Here is a 22,987-nt window from a genome sequence, read left to right as displayed (position 1 = left end):
GTAAGGTAACATTCCATTGACATTCTATTAACAGTTGTTGTTAGTTGCCATCCAGTTGGCTCTGACTCAATCCCATATTAGCAGAACAAAACATTGCCTAGTTGTGTGTCATCTTAATGATCACTGGTATGCTTGAGTCAATTGTGAAAGCCACTGTGAATTTTGAGTGCCTTTCAACCTAAGGGGCTCAGCTTCCAGCACTGCATGAGATAATGCTCAGTTGTCAACCATCAGGTTTTTATTGACTGATTTTCAGAGTTAGATCACCAAACCTTTCCTCTAGTCTATTTAAGTCTGGAAGCTCTGCTCAATCCTGTTGGGTATGGTGCACCCTAGTGGTGTTTGAAATACACAGGTGGAATAGCTTCCAGTATCTCAGCAACCTACCAGCCAGTTTACAACAAACATGTAGAGGAGAAAAAAAGGGACAAGGGAATTCACTTCTGTTAACCTCTATCATGTGCTAGACAGAGAACACTAGATAGTGACCACTAGATGCTTATACTAGCCCTGGGAAAATGGCCATTTGTCCTTCCCCTTAGCCTTTCTTCAGGCTGAAAGAAAGAGACATGAGTTAATATTCTCTGAGAATACTGTGAAAGGAACTTGGTAGCATAGTGGTTAAAGTACTGGACTGCTAAACAAAAGGTCAGTGGTTCTAATCCACCAGCCACTCCATGAGAGAAAGATGAGGCACTCTTGCTTCTGTAAAAATTTACAGCCTTGGAAACTCTATGGGGCAATTCTATTCTGCCCTAAAGCGTAGTAGCTATGATGGAGAATCAACTTGATGGCAGTGGGTTTGGTTTGGTTTGGATGATACTGTGAGAACCCTGAAATTTCTGCAATGGGAGTGATTGATAAAACATTAAGACAGGGAATCAAAGTATTTAAAAGGAAATTTGTTAAGCCCTGTCCCCTACATGTCAGAGAATCTGGGAGAGGGACACAGAGATGAATCAGTTCCAGTTGCCTGCTTTCAAAAACCTCACGATCTAGCAGAAATAAAGAGGTGGAAATAGTGGAGCTGGGCAGAGCCAGAGGGGGGACCAGAAAGTACCCCTGTAAGATGATGCCTGGAAAGAGTGTGAAGCTGAGTTCTCTGACCATCCATCCACAGTAGCCTCTCCCCACAACAGGTGGAATCATAAAGACCAGCTGTTGTTGTTGTTGTTATGTGCTGACAAGTTGTCTCTGAGACCAATTAGAAGGCCATTATATATATTCCAAGTGAATGATGTTGATTTTCTTGAGCCAACAGTGCTACGTATCAGAAGATGTGGTAAGTGACTGGATTCTGGATATATTTTTTAAATAAAGTCAAAAGGAAGAGACTGGAAAAGATTCCTTCAAAAGAATGAATAGCATAGAGGCTAAGGCATTTGAGTGCTAATCAGAAGGCTGGCAGTTCACATCCACCAGTCACTCCTCAGAAGGAAGATGGGCAATCTACTTCCGTAGTGACACTGCCTCAGAAACCCAAGGAGGGGTCGCTATGAGTTGGGTCCAACTCAACGGCACATAACAACAACAACAACAATGAGAAAATACTCAAAGATTGAGCACCAAAGCACACCAATGTTTAAATGAAGAGAAACCAGCAATGGAGAATGAGAAGTACCCAGTGAGGAAGCAGTGAAACCAAGAGATAGTGACAGTCTAGAAGTCAAATTAAGTGTATCAGGGAGAAAGGAGTGATCACCTGCAACAGTCTGCTAATAGGTCAAGAAAGCTGGGAAGAGAGATTTGACTGTTGCATTGAGCAAATGGGGATCACTGATGACCGGTTGTTGTTGTTATGTGCTGTCAAGTCAGACCCAACCCCTCCTTGGGTTTCCGAGGCAGTATCACTATGGAAATAGATTGCCCAACCTTCCTTCCAAGGAATGGCTGGTGGGTTTGAACCACCAGCCTTTTGGTAGGCAGTCAAGTGCCTTAGGCACTATGCTACCAGAGCTCCTACTGATGACCTAGACAAGGACAATTTTCTAAGAATGGGGACTAAATCCTGATCAAAGTGGGTCCAAGTGAGATTGGGAAGTAAGGAATTGGATTCAGTAAGTTTTGCTGGAAAAAGAATAGAAAAGAAGTATGTGGATCAAGATTGGGCAACTTGTTTCATGTATGTGTACTGATGGAAATGATTCCAGACAGAAGAAATTGATAAGAAGGAGAAAGGTAAGAATTACAAAAGTAATTTAATGTCCTGGGATAGTGAGAGGGATGAGGTATAATGTACAGGTGGGCAGATGACCCTCACAGCTCCTCCACAGTGACAGGAAGAAGAGTGGAAGCACAAAGACAATTAGGAAGGTGGGTGTGGTAGAGGGAGTTGTAAACGTTCCTTTCTGACTGCTTCCATTTTCTCAACAGAAAGGGGAACCAAGCTCATCAGCCTGAGAGTGAGGATGGGGAGGAGGTGATAGGAATTGGAGAAGAGTGGTTGTTATTGCTGTTAGGTGTTGTCAAGTTGATTCTGTCTCATAGCAACCTCATGTGACAGAGTAGAACTGCCCCATAGAGTTTTCTTAGCTGTAATCTCTACAGAAGCAGATCGCCAGCACTTTACAGAGCTACTGGGTTGGTTCAAACCTCCAATCTTTTGGCTATAGCCTAAAGCACTTAACTATTTGTGCTACCAGAACTCCTTGGGAAAAGTAGATGAAATATGAAATAGTCACCAAAGAGAGTGGAGAGTGAGTGGACTAAGAAAATGAAAAATGGCATTTGGCAATACCAAGGGCCCCCTTGAAGTTCTTGGTCATGAATTTAAAGTAAGGCCAATGGACAAAATGTGTTTTCACTCACCATGTCTAGCTGTAGGACATAGGGACAGATTGCATAAAGAATTGAATGTAACCAGGATTGGAGAGCACAATAAGAAAAGAGAGGTATAAGTAAATTGTGGTATATATAGGGAGTGATTATGATTGTAGACCATGGAATTTTAACTCAATGAAAAATATGCTGAGGACAAGAAGGCATTGAGAGACAGGTCAAAAAGCTGCAGGTGTCCAACAGGTTGGAAAAGTGTAAGAGCTGGGGGACTAGAAAGAGAGCTGGCAAGAAAAATGCAGTGATCAGAATAAAGGGTGCTTGACACTGGGATTCTGGAGGGGTTGCAGTTATTGGTAATCATAAAGCCTGGAGTAACATTAGGAAAATAAATGATTAGAGTGGAGGGAGGAGGAAATATCATTGGAGATTAAGGAACTAAGAAACCAGGATATTGGCAAGACTTTATCAAAATCAGCAAGAATTAAAACAGAAATAGTGCTAGAGTATTGACAGTGAAATTGGAGTTAAAAATCCTCAAGGAATGAGAGGAAGTAACACAAGGATCAGTAGATGATTGTAATAAGGGAGGGGTATAGATATACTCTAACAACAAGAGATCTAAGGCTCTAGTGTTTTATCAGGAAGAATGATCTGTAAATAATGAGGAGCAAGAAGGAGCAATGGTTCCAGGGCTATGGGATGTAGGAGAAAAACAAAAACAAAAACAAAAAACACCATCTAGGAGAACTGCAGGGCTAAGTAATAAATATTCTTGGAGGAAAACAGGTTTCAGTTACAGCAAGAAGGTAAATGACATTAAAAGGGGGAAGGGAAGAGAGATGACAAGAAAAAAAAAAAGAAGGTACAACGATGTACTTGCAAGCAGAAGTCAAGAAATCAAATGATATATTGCACTGGACAAATCTGTTGCAAAAGACCTCTTTCAAGTATTAAAAAGCAAAGATGTCACTTTGAAGACTAAAGAGTGCCAGACCCAAATCATGGTATTTTCAATAACCTCATTCGCATATGAAAGCTGGACAATGAATAAGGAGAACCAAAGAAGAATCAATTCATTTGAATTGTGGTGTTGGTGAAGACTACTGAACATACAATGGACTTCTAGAAGAACAAACAAATCTTTCTTGGAGGAAGTACAGCTGAAATGATCCTTTGATGCAAGAATGGCCAGAATTCATCTCTTGTAGTTTGGTCATGTTGTCAGAAGGGACCAATCCTTGGAGAAGGATATCATACTATGCTTAGTAAAGTGGAGGGTCAGCAAAATAGTGAAAGACCCTCAATAAGATGGGTTGACACAGTGGCCGTGATGATAGGCTCAAGCATGATGGCAATTGTGAGGATGATACAGGATCAGGCAGTATTTGGTTCTGTTGTACATTGGATAGCTATGAGTCAGAACTGACTTGATGGCACCTAACAACAACAATAGCAGTGCTGTCTGGTCTCTAGGTGGTGCAAACTCTTAAGCACTGGACTATTAACCAAGAGGCTGTTGGTTCAAACCCATCCAGAGGCACCTTGAAAGTAAGGCCTGGTGATGTGCTTCCAAAAAGTCACAGCCTTGAATACTCTGTGAAGTGAAGTTCTACTCTGACACATGGGGTCATCACTGCACTTGGTAACAACTAACAACAACAGTGCTTTATAGTGGGGAATGTCTGGGTGACAAGGGACATCCTGGGAGATGTAAGCTTCTCATGGTAACCAGTGTATATGGGGATAAAGGGCACAATGAAATTAGACCTGATGTGCTTAAGATCAAGTTTGGTGGCAAGGCTGGGAGAATTAGGAAGAAAGGGTTATGGGCCACCAAAAGCACACTGAGTTCTGTAGCCTCCTTTACACTAACCAATGAAGACTGAAGATGCGAGCATCTTGTTTTTGTCAAATACCCCACTAAAATGTTACCTCCATGAGAGGAGGGACCTTGTTCATATTGTGCATCAATGAGATAGTCAATAGACATTTGACACCTTAAAGAGTGGTTGACTAAAATGAATAAATACTCCCACTCTTCATTTATCAACATGGTTAAGTTCCAAAGACCAGGTAGTTATGTGAAATCAGGATTATGCTATGCAAGAGTCAAAGCCTGCACCTCATCTTTAGCACTGATGCCCCTCCCTGGCCCCCATCACTCACCACTTGTGGGCCCCCCCCAGCAAGTCTCAGGATGCATATGCATAGCAAACCCCCTTTCTCACCACACCTTCCCCACCACTATGGAGGCCTTAGAGGTTGGGGAAGGAGATTGTTGTAGGGTGTTGTCCCTACCTGCCACCTACTGCTACCCACCTTGGCCTGGGAACCCACTAATCCTCTGTCTGCTTGGACCCACAGCCTGACAGTCTTCCTTCTCTCTCCCCTCCTTCCTGCCTCCCTTCACGAACTTCCCTGGCACCTTCAGGTCCTTGTCTGGCTTCCCTCTGCCTGATCAAGATCTTACATCATCCCACCATCACCCTGTTTTCTTCATGGCTGGACTAAGACATTGTGAACAAACAAAAGAAGACATCCCACAGCAAGTGGGCAACCATCGATTGTGGCCTGGTCATCACCAGGTGTGGTAGTTAAATTTATATGTCAACTTGGCTGGGCCTGGTTAAGTGGCTGGGCAGCTGGTGGTACTTATTCCCCATGATGAAACTGGCAATCAGCTCCATGGTGGAATCTACCACAAGCAGCTGGGTAGCTGCCTTTGGGATGTGGTCTGCTTCCTGTATATAGGGAGAAGCCTTGGGGATAGTCTCTAGCTTATGGCATGCTTGGACCCTGCTGGTAGCCATGTCATTGTTCAGCAGCCTGCCATGCTCTGCCACCTTGGGACTTACAATGGACTTGAACTAATGGCCTGCCATGTGGTTTGGTAACATCAGGACTGTGCCATTTTACTTGTCGACCTTGGGCTTGTTAGCCTCAGCAGCCAGTAGCTGTCTGAGTGAAGAAATGCCTCTAGCTTCAGTGAGCCAGGAGCAAGAGGCAGAACTGAAGCTCAAGGTCGAAAGGCTTTCACACAGCCCCTGAAGCATGGCACTTTGAACTTGGACTTAAAAGTCTCCAAACTGTGAGAGAATAAACTCTTGTTTGTTAAGGCCTTCCCATTTGTGGTATAATCTTGTCAGAGCGGTACTAGGTAACCAGAACACCAGGGTTGTGGCCCTAGGCCAAGCTGCAGCCCTGCATGGGGTCTGGACCATGGGAGGAGCTGCCTGAGAGTTTGGGTTCCCCCCCCCCCAAAGCTGTGGTAAATGCAAAATATCAGATAATAAGATGCAAATTCAAATGTAATTAGATGCAAACTCAAATGTATCAGGTCCTTACTGTGCACCAGGGTACTGTGATTAGCCCTAGCTATGCGTAATCTCATTAATCCTCACAATGGTACTATTAACATCTGAATCCAACAGACTGAGAAACCAAGGTTCAGGGATGTGAAATGACTTGTTTAAGGTATCATATCTCTAAAGCATTGGCATGTATTGTAGACTCTGTTGGTCACAGTCCCAAGAGCCATTTTCCCTCCTCTTTTCTTCCTTGCTAAGTTAAATTTCATTTCTGTTCAGGTACCCAGAGAAGTTCAGCCTCCTCTCTTTCCCCCAACACATGCAACCTTAGAGGATGAAGTTTACTTAATTTAAGATAGCCATTATTAAGGATTTGATTGTGTCTCCAAAAATGTTGAATCCTAACCACTATACCTGTAGATGTAATCATTTGGGAATAAGGTTTGCTTTGTTATGTTAAGGAGGCCATACCAGTGTTCTGCAGTTGACCCTGGGTTTGTTCTGAATGATGATACTGAGTTTCTGCATCACCTCTTTTCACAGATGTAGTCAATTTGATTCCAGTGTATTTTATCCAGTGAGGTTCATGTGCACACTCACCATTTAAGTTGTTGAAAGAAGGTATTTCCAATGAATGAGTCATTGGTCTTTAGGAATTCTATCATGTAATCTCTAGTGTTGTTTCTATCACGGTGGCAATATTTTCCAACTGCAGATCCACCTTCTTTCCTTCTAACATTCACATTCAGCAGTAGCTATCAATGTATCTTGACTGCATGTTTGATCAATTTCAGATTGCAGGAACTAGCAAAAATCTTCAGTTTCTTCATCCTTTTGTATTAGTTGGTGTGTAACTTGAATAATAGCAATATTAACTGGTTTTCATTGTAGGTCTATGAATGTTATTCTCTCATCAGCAGTGCCGTACTTCAGAATATATCTTAATTTTTTTTTTTTTTTTCACAATTTGATGACTTTCTTCTTCAATTTGTCATTCCTGGAATAGTAGACTATATGATTATCTCATTACAAATGGCCAATACCAGTCCATTTCAGCTTACTAATATCTAGGGTATCAGTCTTCAAACATTCCATTTCATTTTGACAGCTTCTAATTTTCCTAGATTCCTATTTTGTACATTTCACATTCCAATTACTAATGGATGTTTGCAACTGTTTCTTCTCATTTTGAGTTGTGCCACATAAGCAAATGAAGGTTCTGAAAATTTTACTCCATCCTCATCATTAAGGTTGACTCTACCTTCAGGAGGAAGCTCTTCCCAGGTCATATTTTGAGTGCCTTCTAACCTGAGGGACTCATCTTCTGACACTACATCAGACAACATCCTGCTGCTATCCATAAGGTTTTCTCTGGCCATTTTTTTCAGAAGTAGATCACCAGGTCCTCCTTCCCAGTCAATCTTAGTCTGGGAGCTCCATTGAAACTTGTCCACCATGGGTGACTCTGCTGGTATCTGAAATACTAGTGGCATAGCTTCCTGCCATCAGAGCAACACACAAGCCATTACAATATGACAAACTGACATCCTGCCTCCTAAAAAAACAAAAGAATTAATACAGACAAAAGGTCATCTGGCTCAGTATAGCCATTTCTTAATAGCAAAAGACAAGGCAACTTGGTGTGGGGAAAAGAGCTCTGTGACAGAAGTCAGGAGTCCCAGGTTGCGTGTCTCCTTGAATAAGTCACTTCTCTTGGAGTTCAGTTTCCTCCTGTTTAAAATGAAGGACATTCTGGGAGAATATTCTCATTCCTTCCTTCTCAGTACTAGATGATTCTATAATGTTGTAGTTAATTCCTTGAACCTTATAATCTGTTATCACCTCTCCTTACAAGTATAAGACTCCTTTCTGGGACTTATGGAGAGGTAAGGCAGAGAGGCCAAGGAAAGAATGAGACTCCTTTGGGCTATTTTCTGCACGTCCCCAGCAGAGATTGATGTGCACCTCTGAGTCAGCACAATCTGCAACCGTGAAATGGGAAATGCATACTCTGCACATTTGAGCAGCCCTAGCCAGCCCACATGGGGGTGGGGTGGAAGGTTTCACATCCAGTCTGTTCAGTGGACCTCATGGGGCATGTCAAAGGCTATTACATTTCTGGAACCATCTGATTCACCCTTCCCTCCTCCTCTGCCCTGCTATTATCTGTGACATTCAAGCTTCTGTCTCTGGAAGCAAAACCAATCCTTTTCAAAGTAAAAATCAACTTGTCTGCATTTGTGCTACATAAGATTTATAAATAAAGAGGGACAGTACACCAACCAGCCTACAAAGAAAGTCCCTGGATGGCACAAATAGTTTGCACTCCACCACTAACTTAAAGATTGGTGGTTTGAACCCACCCTAGTTACACCACAGAAGAAAGACTTGGCGATTGCTCCCATAAATATTAAAAATAAAACCAAACTCATTGCCATCAAGTTGATTCAGACTCATACCAGCCCTATAGGACAGAGAACTGCCCCATAGGATTTCTGCAGCTATAATCTTTATGGAGACAAACTGTCACATCTTTCTCCTGCAAAGCAGCTGGTGAGTTCAAACCACCAACCTCTTAGCAGCCAAGCACTTAGCCACGGCATTACTGGGTTTCTTCCCATAAAGATTACAGCCAAGAAAAGCTCTATGCAACAGTTCTACTCTGTAACACATGGGGTCGCTATGAGTCAGGATTAAATAGACAGTAACAGTTGTTTTTGGTTGGCCTACAAAGAGTCATTTATCTGTGCAGTCATGAAATCCATCGAGGACTTGAGCATCCTCTCTCTGACATGATGCCTACCATTGGGGTAGGGTACAGTCCTTTGTGCCTCTGCTTCTCTGATCTATACAGTGTGGCAGATCATTTCTTGGGATTCTTGTCATTGCTTGGGCACAGGTGGGTGGCAGCCTTGCTCTTCAGCCCTGGGACAACTTACTCTGGCCTAACAGTCTGTGCTGCAGGAGTCACTGCATAACCCTTCCATTCTTCCTACCAGTGAAATTGGCCTCTATCCTTTCTAATCTTTCTGTCTGGGCTTGGGCTGTGTGCCCTTCTCATTTATGAAGATGGGCAGTAATCACTCCAGCCCGCTGGTGAAGACCCAGTCCCTACTTCTCACTCACATCTTATTGGAGTGATGCATTTTGCATAAAAGTTTGAGTTTGTATATGTCATAGGCACCTGGAAAAATCTTACATGGGTGGGGTAGCAAGGAAAAGAGAAGAGACAAAATTTACAGTCAGGTACAACTGTTTTTAAATCTTAGCTCTGACTATGTTTGACTATGTTTGACACATTACTTGAAACTTCCAGAGCCTATATTTTCTCACTTGTAATGTAACAACAATAACGCTTACCTTACAAGATTGATATAAGGATTAGAAATGACATTCATAAAATACTTACTACAAAAAAGATGCAAGGTAAGAGCTTAACAAATTATAACTCTTGGTGGTGGTGGTGAAATCTCTATAATTTACTTTTAATTTAGAATAAGGGTAACAGAGGTTGTAGGGGAGCAAAAGGGGTTCAGTGATAGAATTCTCACCTTCCATGTGAGAAACCTAGGTTCAATTTCCAGCCAATGCACTTGAAGCACAGTCACCACTTGGCTGTCAGTGGAGGGTTGTGTGTTGCTGTGATGCTGTGAGACTTCAGTGGAAGAAAGGCTTGGAAATAAACTTTTAAAAATCAGTGAATGAAAACCCTATGGATCACACTGAATCATTAATCAATCGGCATCCAATCATGGAGATGGTGCAAGACCTGGCAGCTTTGCTTTGTTGTGAATGGTGCACCATGAGTTGGGGATCACCATGAGTCAGGGGCCACCATGATTCAGGGACCACCATGAGTCAGGGACCAACTTGATGGCAGCTAAAAACTACAAAAGCAGTTGTTCCTGTTGCTGGGCAGTAACTGACTCTTTAACAGCAGTTTCTTTTGCTTTCTATGAAGAAATTTATACAAAAGAAAATAAACCTTCCAACCTCATTAATGAACACAAGTGATGGTGCGGTATGGGCAAGAACACTACATTAGGAACTGGAGACAGCACGGGTCCCTCAAGGTCTTTGAACAACATTTCCCTCATGATGTAAACTGGGGATTATCACTTTTGCCCACCCCACAGGATCATTTTAAGGACCAAATTAGAGTATGCTTAAAAACTTGTACAGCCTTATGCCAATGTCAGCATGATGATTTTCAGGTACAGCCCCATTTTTCTTGCAGGTCAAGGTCCATGCAAATATCCCAACTATCATCACAGCTACAAGAAGGAAAGCACTGGGGATGTTTTCAACACCTTACATAGCACAGTAACCAAAAACCCTGGCATCTTATCAGTTCCCACTGATTCACTGTGTAAACTACCTGCTTCTCTACCGTAGAATCATTAGGTGAGCTGTTAAAAAATGAATATGCCCACGCATCACCCATAGAGATTCTGACTAAATTATCCCAGGGCAGGGCCTAATTTGTTTTAACAACTCCTTTAGTGATCCTAATGGGCAGCAGGGGTTCAGAACGCTCACCCAGATAAATGGTTCTCAGCTGTTGGTGATTTTTGACACCCTACCCCATCCCCCAGGTAACACTGGCCAATATCTAGAGAAATTATTAAAGGAGCCCTGGTGGTGCCTAAGGCATTTGGCTGCTAACCAAAAAGTCACTAGTTCAAACCCACAAGGCACTCTACAGAACAAAGTTGGGGCAGTCTGCTTCCATAAAGATTTATAGCCTTGGAAACCCAATGGGGGTTACTATGAGTTGGAATCTATTCAATGGCAGTGGGCATGTGCATTTTAGAAGCCTTGAGTTGATAAGTCAGAAATCCTGCCAGTCTGAAGCTGTCATGCTGGAAAGACTAAGGGAAGAGAAAACATAGATAGAAATGCCTAAAAGGAGTCCCAGCTGCCCGGCCCCTAGCTTTTTGTGGGCTTGGCACAGAGGCATATCTAATATATGACAGGTATGGCACTTGCCCTGAGCGCCACTTGAAGGGGGTGTCACTGAGCAGTTTCTATTAACCCAGAAAGGCCCAACATCCTTCCTCAAGCACTGTAGACACAGAGGCATGGGAAGGGGGAGAGCGGGGGTGGGAGGAGCGCTTGCCCCAAGGAGACACCAGACAAGGTGCAAAATAGGCACGTATTGACATTCCAAGGCCCTGCAAATATGAAAGGTGCCTGACGGAGGCAGCTGGACAAGAAGGGAGAAGGCATTTCTGCTGATGTATACCCACTACCAGTCTATTCAATTTGAAATGGTGGAAGGGGTGCGCAATTAAGAGATTGCCCCTGGGTACTCATCATCCTCAATACACCCCTGCAGGAATACAATTTTAGTGCTTGTCATAGGTATACATGCTGTTTTTCATAGATATGTCTCTGGATAGTCACCAGATACGAGTGTGAATGAACCTTCAGCAGATTCTCTCTCTCTCTCTCTCTCCTTCCAGCTGCCCAGAAAATGCCAAGTGGAGCAGAGGGAGCTGTCCCTGCCCAGACGGCAGGCACATCCATAAGCAAGGTAAATATAGAGAGTTTGATTCTACAGGGGTATATGTTTGTTTGTTTGATACACAGCAGCAGATAACCAGAATAAAGTTTGATCATTACGACTCCATAAAAAGATCCATGTCTGAACCCCCTGGACTGGGTCACTGAAGTCAAAGGCTTATACACAGAATAAGCTACCTACATTTTCCCAGCACATGCCCAACCCTAAAAATTTCCCCTTCATTCCCAGGAAACATAATGTTAAGTTTGCTTAAGAATTCCTCCTGTTCATTCCTTTTATATGTTCTATAGTTTGAAGAATTGTATTTTTAAATTTGTGGATTAAGAGCTTTGGGAGTTGTTTTTGTTTGTTTGTTTTTTCCTCAGTAAAGTTTTTCATGGTGGGGAAAATTTGGTAAATATAAATGGTTACTAGGAGCTCTGGTGGCATAGTGCCTAAGGCATTTGACTGCTAACCAGAAGGCTGATGGTTCAAACCCACCAGCCACTGCTCGGAAGGAAGGTTGGACAATCTACTTCCATAGTGACACCGCCTCGGAAACCCAATGAGGACTTGACTTGACAGCAGTGAGTTTGGGTTTTTTTTTAATATTTAATTACTATATTTTCATTCAGAAAATCCATGAATTGATAGTTAACAAAAATCTTTTATTTACTAGATCCTCAAGGAGTGTGCATGATAACTGGAGAGAAAAAAAAAAAAATTCTCCAAGTCTTCTAAAGGTCTTATTGCCAAAGGAGATGATTTGCAAACAGAGTAGACAAAATGTTCTGGAACATTCTGTTAAGAGAAGTTAGAAGCTAAAACATCAGGCTTTGAATTTGCATTGGAAGAACAGGGTGGATATTAACTGAGCACCTACTGTGTGCAGTTCCTAAGCTAGATGTTTTTGTGGGTGATTACAGTAATTCTTTCAACATTTTATTAATTTTCCCTATTAGTTGAATACCACCCTCTGTTGTCTTATTTCACCTAACATCTCTCTCTCTCTCTCTCTCTCTCCTTTTCCCTAATGTGATTTACTCCCAGTAAAATTTAAAATAAACTTACACACGTATAAGCTCCAGATATCTTTGATTTAATCTTGATTAAAATTAGAGCAGAAACTATATGTTTCAATGAGCAGCTAATAATTTGACCTAAGCACTTTTGAGATGCAGTAGGCTCTACCTGGAGCCCTAGTGGTGCACTGGTTAAGTGCTCAGCTGATAACAGAAAGAGCAGTGGTTCAAACCCATCAGTCACTCCACAGGAGAAAAATGTTGGAGTCTGCTTCCCCAAAAATTACAGCCTTAGAAACCCTATGGAGCAGTTCTACTCTCTCTTATAGGTGTATGAGTCAGAATCAACTCAAAAGCAATGGGTTTGTTTTTTTGACTCTGTCTTTTGATGTAGATTAAGCTCAAAGGCACAATAAATAAATAACCACAGGCAAGTGAAAAAGTGTAATTGTTGTTGTGTTTGCCAACGAGTCTGATCTGAATCACAGCGACCCCTCATTGGGTTTCTGAGGCAGTATCACTACAGAAATAGATTGCCCAACCTTCCTTCTGAGGAGCGGCTAGTGAGTTTGAACCGCCAGCCTTCTGGTTAGTAGTCAAGTGGCTTAGGCACTGTGCCATCAGAGCTCCTTAGTCAAAGTTAAATCCATATTTAATCAATCCTATATCATAAAATTGAGTGTTCTATTTGTAAGAAAATCTCTGTGAGATCTGATTTTAAATCGAATGGTTAATTACTAAGTAACTCATAACCTTGAAACAATGAGGCTTGTGTTGTTTTGTTTGTTTGGTTGGTTGGTTAGGTGGCTGGTGGGTGTAAGAAATTGTTTTCACTTGTTGTATACTGGCAACAGAAAATTGAATTTACTCATCAGCTTTGTAACAGTCAACTTGGTGATGAGATAATCACTAATCTTATAAAAAAATACAACTAGCTGTCTAGAAATGTAGATTTCTTGATGTTAAAAGAAACTTAAAATAAAACCCAATTTTTCTCTTTGCATACATTTTTTTAAATACTGTGGTTGTAGCAGAAATATTTTAAAGACCTCAGAAGGAAGGTTGGGCAATCCTACTTCCATAGTGATACTGCCTCGGAAACCCAAGGAGGGGTCGCTATGAGTCAGGGCCGACTCGACGGCATATAACAACAACATATAAAATCTCAAGGAGCCCTGGTGGCACAAACCATTAAGCACTCAATTGCTAATAGAAAGATTTTTTATTCAAACCCACCCTGCAGCTCCTGGAGAGAAGGACCTGGCAACCAGCTTCTGTAAAGATTGCTGGGAAAAAAAAAAAAAAAAAAACCCTGTGGGACAGTTCTCTACTCTGTCACAAGGGGTCACTATAGGTCAAAATTGATTCAATGGCTCCCAACAACAACATAAAATCTCAACTTTGCAAAACACTGAAACAGTATTTAATACATTATAGTCCAGTAGTTAGGAGCTCTGGTGGAGTAGTGCCTAAGGCACTTGGCTGCTAACCAGAAAGCTGGTGGTTCAAACCCACCAGCCACTCCTCAGAAGGAAGGTTGGGCAAGCTACTTCCGTAGTGATACTGCCTCAGAAACCCAAGGAGGGGTCATTAGGAGTTAGGTCTGACTTGGCGGCACTTAACAACAATAGTCCAGTAGTCAGGAGCTCTGGTGGCGTAGTGCCTAAGGCATTTGACAACTAACCAGAAGGCACTCATTTCTCCCCTGGAGTATCCCAATAAGTAGTAATTGGGTCTCCCAGTTATAGTCCTGCTCCCCAACAATACCTTCTTCACAACTACCAGAGTGAGCATCCTAAACTACAGCAGCCACCTTGTCATTCCCTTTCTCAATGGATTTAATAGTTCCCCATTAAACTGTTCCTCGTATCGTGTCCATGCTCCTAAATATGGTGATCAATGCAGTCTCTGTGGAGGAAAGGAGCCCTTAGCTATCCTCCAATACTGAAAAACCTCATGATCTAAATATGTAAATGAGAACACCTGCTATAAATTGAACACCAACAACAAAAGAATATATTTTTAAAAAATTCCTACTAGAGATTTCACCATCATAAGTATTTGATTTGATGGTGATAAGTAAACATTTACTGAGCACATATATTTTGTTCCAGGCGCTGTGACACAGTAGCCCCTACTTCCAGAAACTGAATCCAATGCTAAAGAAAGGGTCTTATAAGTCAGACCCTTAAAGCTCACAAGATAGATTGACACTGTGGCTGTGATGATGGGCTCAGGTATAGCAGGGATTGTGGGCTGGCGCGGGATCGGGCAGTGTTTTGTTCTGCTGTGCATGGGGTCGCTACGAGTCGGAAACTACTCGACGGCACTTAACAACAACAAACAACAAAATTTGCATATAAAACAGTTCAAGGATAATCTGCACGAGAGCAGAGTAATACATCCATTTCTGAGCTGCTATAGAAATCCAATGCACAATTCATTCTAATGAATCTGCCCCATCTGACATTGCTCTGTGTCCTCAATATAATTCGTACAAACACTGAGCCCCAGGAACCCCCTGTTAGGTTGGTTGTGAATCACTGTCTGAAACTCAGGAATTCCTAAACCTACTGCAGATAATGAGAAAAACATATAGCCAATAAAATATATACAGAGGCACTAGACCCTTCTAGGAAATCAAAACTCTGCAGGCAAAACACAGAATTCTTCCCTGAAAATGGGATTCTCTCTCTTTCTCTAGATCATCATGAAGGTGGAGAATAGACTACTATTCTGGATTAAGGATTATGTTTTTACAATAATGGAAAAAGTTTGGTGTCAATTTTGTAAATGCAGGCAGAGAAACATACTGCTGTTTGGCCCATGTGTCACCAGTATTAAGTGCCATCCTGGCTGCAAGGAAATAAATCTCTGGGATGCCACCATTTTAATGTCATTTGAGAAAATCAAATGGCTTAATACGCAAGGCAGCTGAATTTCCTACCTTTAAAGTCATTTCTGTGGGTGATTTTTTTTTTAAGTATATCTGAAAAATACTCAAATATCACCTAAGAGGGTGTCTTGGTTATCTATTGTTGCTGTTACAGAAATACCACAAGTGAATGTAGCTTTATAGAACAGAAATTTATTTTCTCACAGTTTAGGAAGTTAGAAGTCTGAATTCAGAGCACAGGCTCTAGGGGAAAGCTCTCTTTATGTCACCTTGGTGCACCAAGGTTCCTTGGTGATCTTCATGTGACATCTGTCTTCCCTTGTTTGAACTTCTTGTCTCTGTGTCTATGCTGCTTCTTATAACTCAAAGTGATTGGTTTATGACCCACCCTACACTCCTCAGAAGGAAGACTGGGCAATCTGCTTCCCTAGAGACACTGCCTCAGAAACCCAGGGAAGGGTCTCTATGAGTTGGGATTGATTGACTCAATGGCAGTGAGTTTGTTTGTTTGTTTGTTGTTTACATAGATATTTCCTCATTAATATAGCAAAGAATCCTATTGCCAAATGAGATTACATTCACATATTTAAGGGGGGCACAATTCTATCCACAACAAAAAGGTTAAGAAGAAATGTGAATTCATTCATCATCCACCTCAAATCATGAACTCTCAGAAGGAAGCCCACAGATCACCCCAAGGTCACACAATCATTAAATAGACAACAGAGGGGAGAAAAAAGCCCTGAACTCTTGAACCTTTCACCTGCCAGGCTCTTTCCTTACACAACTTTTGTTTTCTTCATATCTGAATAATAGATATGACACTGAATATTGCATTGCTCCATCCTTTGGTGGTGGTTTGTGTTACACATTTCTGTGCGGGCTCTAATTCCATGATTAGAATAAAACTCCCTGAGTGTTGTGATTTTTGTCTGCTTTGTATTGCTGGAGGCTAGACAACACCAGGCACATGGCAATGCTGAATAATTTTTTTTTAAATATAATGCATAAACACTTTGATTAACAAATGAACACAACCTTCTTGTCTTGAAGGGGACCAACCACTGGGTATGAAGTAGGGTTGAACCTTTGATAATAACAACATTTTTGCAGAATTTTTCTCCCTCAACTGAGATCACTGTAGGTGGGTGGCTTACTAAACCTCAGTGCTCCAGGAAAGCAAACATTCAGCTCTCTGAAAGCTCAGGGAAGGGCACGGTGGCACCAGGTACTTTTGTTACCCGGCCAAGGGACACTTCTTTTATTTTCTGAACTGGTTCATTCATTTCTAAGAAGAAAATAAAATAGTCTATGATTTGAGACTTGAATTTAGGGGTAGAAGTTTTCTTACTGAATCCTTTTCGTGGGCCATCAAATAGGTATCAAGCCCAAAGGCATCACTTTGAGAGAGTTCCTTTCTAAAGCAAGAAGAAAGGAAAAGAAAGAGAAAGAGAACTGGGTTAGCCCTAGAACAGCAAGGGCCTTTTTACCAGCCAAGTTTAGGCTACTTGACCTTACAAGCCTACAATAATGACTTCAGATGGAAGGAATGTGCAATGTCACCTAAGAAAACTGGATCTTGAATTGGGTAGTTTACCATTATCCAGCAATGAATTTAGTAATAACAATAACCCCAACTATAATAATGTTCTAGTTAGCTGCCCCCAAGTGGGCCCCCCACTCATGGTGACTTCATGTACAACATTGGGATCCATAGAGTTTTCACTGGCTGATTTTCACAAGTAGATATCAAGCCTTTCTTCCTAGCTCTTCTTAGTCTGGAAGCTCCACTGAAATCTCTTTAGCAACATAGTAACATACAAGCCTCCACAGACAGATAGGTGGTGACTACACATGAGGTTCATTGCCCAGGAATCAAACCCTGATTTCCAGCATGGAAGGTAAGAATTCTACCACTGAACCTCAAATGCCCCCATTTGTACACAGAAGGAAACAGGCTTAGAGAGTTATATCTAAAATCACCCAGCTAATAAGTACTGGAGCTAGAATTTGAACCCAGGTCTGTCTGATTTCTAAGTCTATGTTCATTCTGCTACACCACACGGCCTTTCTGTCATGCACAGTCTGACCATGAGGAAGACCCGAAACCTGTTAAGCATCACAGCAACATGCAAGCCTCCACTGATACGTGGGTGGTGACTGGACAAGAGGTTCATTGCCTAGGAATTGAACCCGAATCTCCCACACAGAAGGCAAGAATTCTACCACACCCCTACTGCCCACTAACAATAATAATGGCTAGATTTATTAAGCACTGATTATATGTCAGCCACTATTGCAGACAAGTTAAATGCATTAAACTCATTAAATCCCCACAAAAACCCTATGAGCTAGGTCCATTATTATCTCCATTGTGCAGACAAGGAAACCAGGACATAAATAAGTAACTTTTTCAAAGTCACCCTAAAACAGCTGGCAAAGGAAAAGCTCAAACCTAGACAACCTGACTTCAGGACTCATGTTACTCGATCATTTCTCTGCAAATATAACTCACTATAAACACTAGAAGGAGAATGTCATAATGGCACAAAATAACAAAATTAACATTGTTTAGAAGGCACCGAGTGCTAGCTCCTTTACCTGCATTATATCATTTAATTTTCACAACAAATGTATGATTATCTTTATTCTACAGATTTAAAAAAAACCCTGAGAATTAGAGGAGTCATAACTTGTCCAAGGTCAGTAGCTAATAAATGGCACAGTGAGTTCCTAAACTCTAGTCTGACTCCAGTGTTCACACTATTATGCACCACACCATGCTACCTCTCTGTTGGAAGCAATCGATAGTACTGTCCTAAGCAATCTACAGACAGCATGATGACGTGAAGAAAAGGTCTGCTTCATGCTCATAACCTCTTTTCCATAGACCACACATGACAGAAAGGCAGTACAGTGTAAAAGAATGAGCATAGACTTTGAAATCAGACAGACCTGGGTTTAAATTCTAGCTCTAGTATTTACTAGCTGGATGATTTTAGATATAACTCTCTGAGCCTGTTTCCTTTGGTATTCAAATGGGGATATGATGACTCTGGTGGTTCAGTGGTAGAGTTCCCACTTTACATGCTGGAGATATGGGTTCAAATCCTGGACAATGAACCTCATGGTCACCACTTGTCTGGCAGTGGAGACTTGCATGTTGCTATGATGCTGAACAGATTTCAGTGGAGTTTACAGACTAAGACTAGGAAGAAAGGCCTAGTAGATACTTCTGAAAATCAGCCAGTGAAAACCCTACAGATCACAATGGTCAGATTCATAACCTGTCATGGGGACAGCACATGATCAGACAGCTTTTCATTTTGGGCTGACCCCATTAAAAAAAAAAAAAAAAAACTCACTGCCAACGAGCCAATCCAGACTCATAGCAACCCCTCCTTGGGTTTCCAAGGTGCTAGCATAGTGCCTAAGGCACTTGACTGCTAACCAGAAGGCTGGCGGTTCAAACCCACCAGCTACTCCTTGGAAGGAAGGTTGGGCAATCCTACTTCTGTAGTGATACCATCTTGGAAACTCAAGGAGGAGTCACTATGAGTCGGGGCCGACTCAACGGCACATAACAACAACAACAACATTTCTACGAAAGTAGATTGCCCAATCTTCCTTCTGAGGAGTGGCTGGTGGGTTTGAACCGCCAGGCTTTTGGTTAGCAGTCAAATGCCTTAGGCACTATGCCACCAGGGCTGACCCCATAGCAGCTAACAAAAACACACAAACGGGAATTAAAATAATCAACTCTCATGGTTGCTACGCAGGCTACATGAGATAGCATGTGTATATGCTTGCTGGCCCCCATGAGACCCTCAATTCACCCATTTCCCCACAAACACTTGTATACTCATTTTCTTGAAGACAAAGGAGCCCCATGAGGCCATAGGAAATCTGTCTCCACTTGGGTGGTCTGCCTGCCTGTCTTAGGCTTAGGCTGAGTCATACCATCTTCTTAGCAAACACTGAAAGAAAAATTACAGAACTATGGGCTCTCTAGATGAGGACTAGTTTCCCTCAGCTCCCAGCCTTTGCCCTGGGAGCCAGCGGGAGTTGCCGCCTTGTTCAGCTCTGTTAATGAGCCACTAGGGTGGTAGAGAGACCAGCAGGGCATAAAACTATTACTGACATATGCCAATTTGGACTAACAGGCACCTAGGGCCTCCAGTGGGAATATCACAAAACCAATTAATGTCTTGGAAATTTTTAGATCAGTTGGAGATGGTCTTATTTTGTTTTCAGTTTTGGGTTTGTTTGGGTATTGTTGTTGTTGTTTTTCCCCATTTTTAACACTGCTGTTCAAACTCAAAGGCAGCTAGCAGGGACGTTTCACTACTAAAAAAGTAAATTAAAAAGCTGTGCTAAAATTCTGTTAGTATTTAAAAGCTCTGGGTGATAATTTTGCTTCTCAAGTCATTCCTTCTGTTCATATATACTCAGTCTCCTTTAGTCATATCTGGTCTATTCTGATCATTTTAAATGGTACTTAGTTAAACACAAATGGAAAAAATAATTTTTAAAAGCCTCGAGGGACAATTCTTTATGCAGAAATTTTCCTTATTTAATATTGCAGTCATATTCAAAAAGAATTTATTGTGGTTCAAAATCAGGGGCCAGCACACTACAGCCCACTAGCTAAATTCAGATTGCTGTCTCCTTTTATTTAAAAGGAAAAAAAAAAAAAAGTTTTATTGGAACATAGTCGTGTATATTCATTTACATATTGTCTGTGGCTAGCTTTTGTGCTACAGGGACAGAGTAAACATATACCAGCTGGACCCACAAAGCCTAAAGTATTTATATGGGGATCTTTACAAGAAAAGTTTGCCAACCCCTGCTCTAAGGCACATTCTAGGAACCAGAATTGTTCAAAGTATTTTACAGGGCTTATTCTGGGCAATCTATTCCCATAGTGATACTGCCTTGGAAACCCAAGGAGGGGTCGCTATGAGTCAGATTCGACTCTACAGCTGTGAATTTGGTTGTTTTTTTTTTTTTTTTTTTGGTTTATTCCTGCAATATTCCCTGGGTGGTGCAAACAGTTAGTGAACTTAGCTGCTAACTGAAAGGGGCACTCAGAAGTGCCCCTAAGAAAGACTTAGTGATCTATTTCCAAAAAATCAGCCCTTGAAAATCCTATGGAGAACAGTTCTACTCTGACGCACATGGGATTGCCATGAATAAATGTCAACTCAACAGCAACTGGATTTTGGTTTCGTCCTATAGTGATTATATAATTCTCTGTATTTATTTGCTCAGCACTGACTTGTCCTGTTCCATATAAGTTCTTTGAGTGGCAGGGCCTGTGTCTTTCTAGTTCAATACTATCTTACCAGGGACTGGGCACAAAGATTAGCACAGAGCAGACAAGAAGTAAATATTTGTTGACTGAATGAACTAAGCTGCTAGCTATATTTTGAACTTTTCATGGCCAGAAGAATACCTTGGTCTTGAGTCAAAACCTGACTCATGTTAAGTTCTCAAAAACTAAATGTTTTCTGAACAATCAACAGCATGGGCTCTACATTTAGAGACTGGATATATTCTGTATGGTATTTAGTGACCAAGACAAGCCCTTGTCTGTATTATGATGAATCTCTGCTATAGTATGCCATTTGAGTCCTTCCTCTCTCTAATTCCATAAAATTCTTCTCTGCCTCTAGCCCTAATAGTTTGGTCCTGATGATGCTAGTCTCTGGGTTCATTTGCAAACCTGATCCTCCACCCTGAGGAATCCATCTGCGACGAACAGCATGGCTCCCAATAGCCTCCAGGGCTCAGCTTGTGTTCAAGTCCATCATTCATCCCAAGACACATGGGCACTCAGCCCACCAACACTAACACTTATAAACACAAGAAACCAGAAGCAGATACCATTGGGAATGAGACAAATACCATTGAGAACTAGACCAAATGGAAGAGACCTCTGGCCTGCCATTCACAAATATTCTTTAGTTAGGTATGGAAGATGGTTTAATATGAACAAGAAAGACTCTCAGGGAGGCAGTAAGAAATGGAAAACTAACCAAGAGCTTGGGAGTCAGACAGACCTGGGTAGGAATCCAAGCTCCACTATTTACTTGCTATGTAAACATGATCCAATTAATTAATTCTTCTGAGATAAAAATTCCTGAACTGTCAAATAGGTATAAAATTATAAGTTTGCAAGGGCATTGAGATATATTTAAGGTGCATAACAGTGACAGAGCACCTCAGAAGAATGGATTGACAATCTCCTCAGAAAGGCCACTGCTTTGAAAATACTGTAAAGCAGTTCTACTCAGCACACAAAGGATGGCCATCAGTCAGAATCAACTCAAGGACAACTAATAGTGACAGGTCTATATAAATTTTACTTCTCCTCCCATTTGATATTTTTAATGTCCTAAGGGGAATGATCTTTGAAAATTTCCACTTACCGAGCATTCCTTTCTTGGAACTGGACAGACACATATCCTTCTCAGCACTGGGCAGGGCAAAAGCCACCACAAATACCTCTACTCCGTCAGCCATCAGGGCTAAACCCAAGACAAAAAAGAGGATCCACTGGAAGCGCCCATGCCCGCACTCTTCAATGATGGTCTCATACTGGTGGGCCAACTGCTCTTCATCCTCCATCTTCTCAGCCATCAAGTCTGCCTGGCTCCGAAGGCCATCCACCCTGGGGGCTGCCATCTTGGTCTGCTTGGCCTTGACATCATCTGGGTGGGGGATGCCCTGGTACTCACCCTCATAGATCTCATCCTCCTCATCATGGCCTTCTGTAACATCACTCTGTGCATCCTCCTCTAGGTTAGACTCATTGCCATGATAATAGCCATCATTAGGGGCATAACGCTCATAGTTGTCTTGATACTTGTAGTCATCCATTCCTTGGTTCCAGGACTGTCTGGTTGCTTCTCGAGCTATATCCCTTGCACCATGGTAGAGGTTTGGGCTGTTGTGATAACCATCATCCATTCTATATGAGGAGGTTTAAATGTGGACTATGTTCATGTGACTTCTTGGGTTAAATTGACACCTGTATTCTCCCCCTTTTCTTCTCCAATGAACTTGATTTATGCAAAGGCAACCTAAATGTCCTTCTGTATTAAATGTCTATAGGAAGTCTTTAAAAAGTTTCAAGCTCTGGTTTAGTCTCCTTCAGTGACCGAGATGTGTTGTGGAGGTGTTGATGAAAACCAGGCCCAGCTGTTTTCCTTGACAAAGTGCGAGCAGGACTTGGCGGCTTGCTTGCTGGCCTGCTTTGTTCTGCTATGAAGGTCATGCCCTAGGAGTATACAGAAGGGAAAGAGAAAAGTTATAAAATGCTAAAAATCTGACAAAATACTCTTAGAATTAAACAAATATATGAATATAAGTGCTTCATATGCAAGGTGGAGGAAAACTTGATGAGATGATTGAATTCATCTGAAATGAATGACAAGATTAAATCAGTGGGATTGGAAGAGGAGAAAAGGACCTT

The 22,987-nt window shown here is 41.7% G+C and overlaps 1 pseudogene; it reads right to left on the bottom strand.

Annotated features, from left to right (window-relative positions):
* Window positions 1-22,392, bottom strand: part of LOC103201424 — a 113,334-nt pseudogene extending 90,942 nt beyond the window's left edge.
* Window positions 22,393-22,987: the final 595 nt, after the last annotated feature.

The sequence above is a fragment of the Orycteropus afer genome, unplaced genomic scaffold (assembly GCF_000298275.1).
Source record: "Orycteropus afer afer isolate SDZICR_OR568_19922 unplaced genomic scaffold, OryAfe1.0 scaffold00150, whole genome shotgun sequence".
Classification (NCBI taxonomy): Eukaryota; Metazoa; Chordata; class Mammalia; order Tubulidentata; family Orycteropodidae; genus Orycteropus; species Orycteropus afer.
Note: the sequence above shows the minus strand (reverse complement) of the source record. Positions and strands in the feature narration are given on the sequence as shown.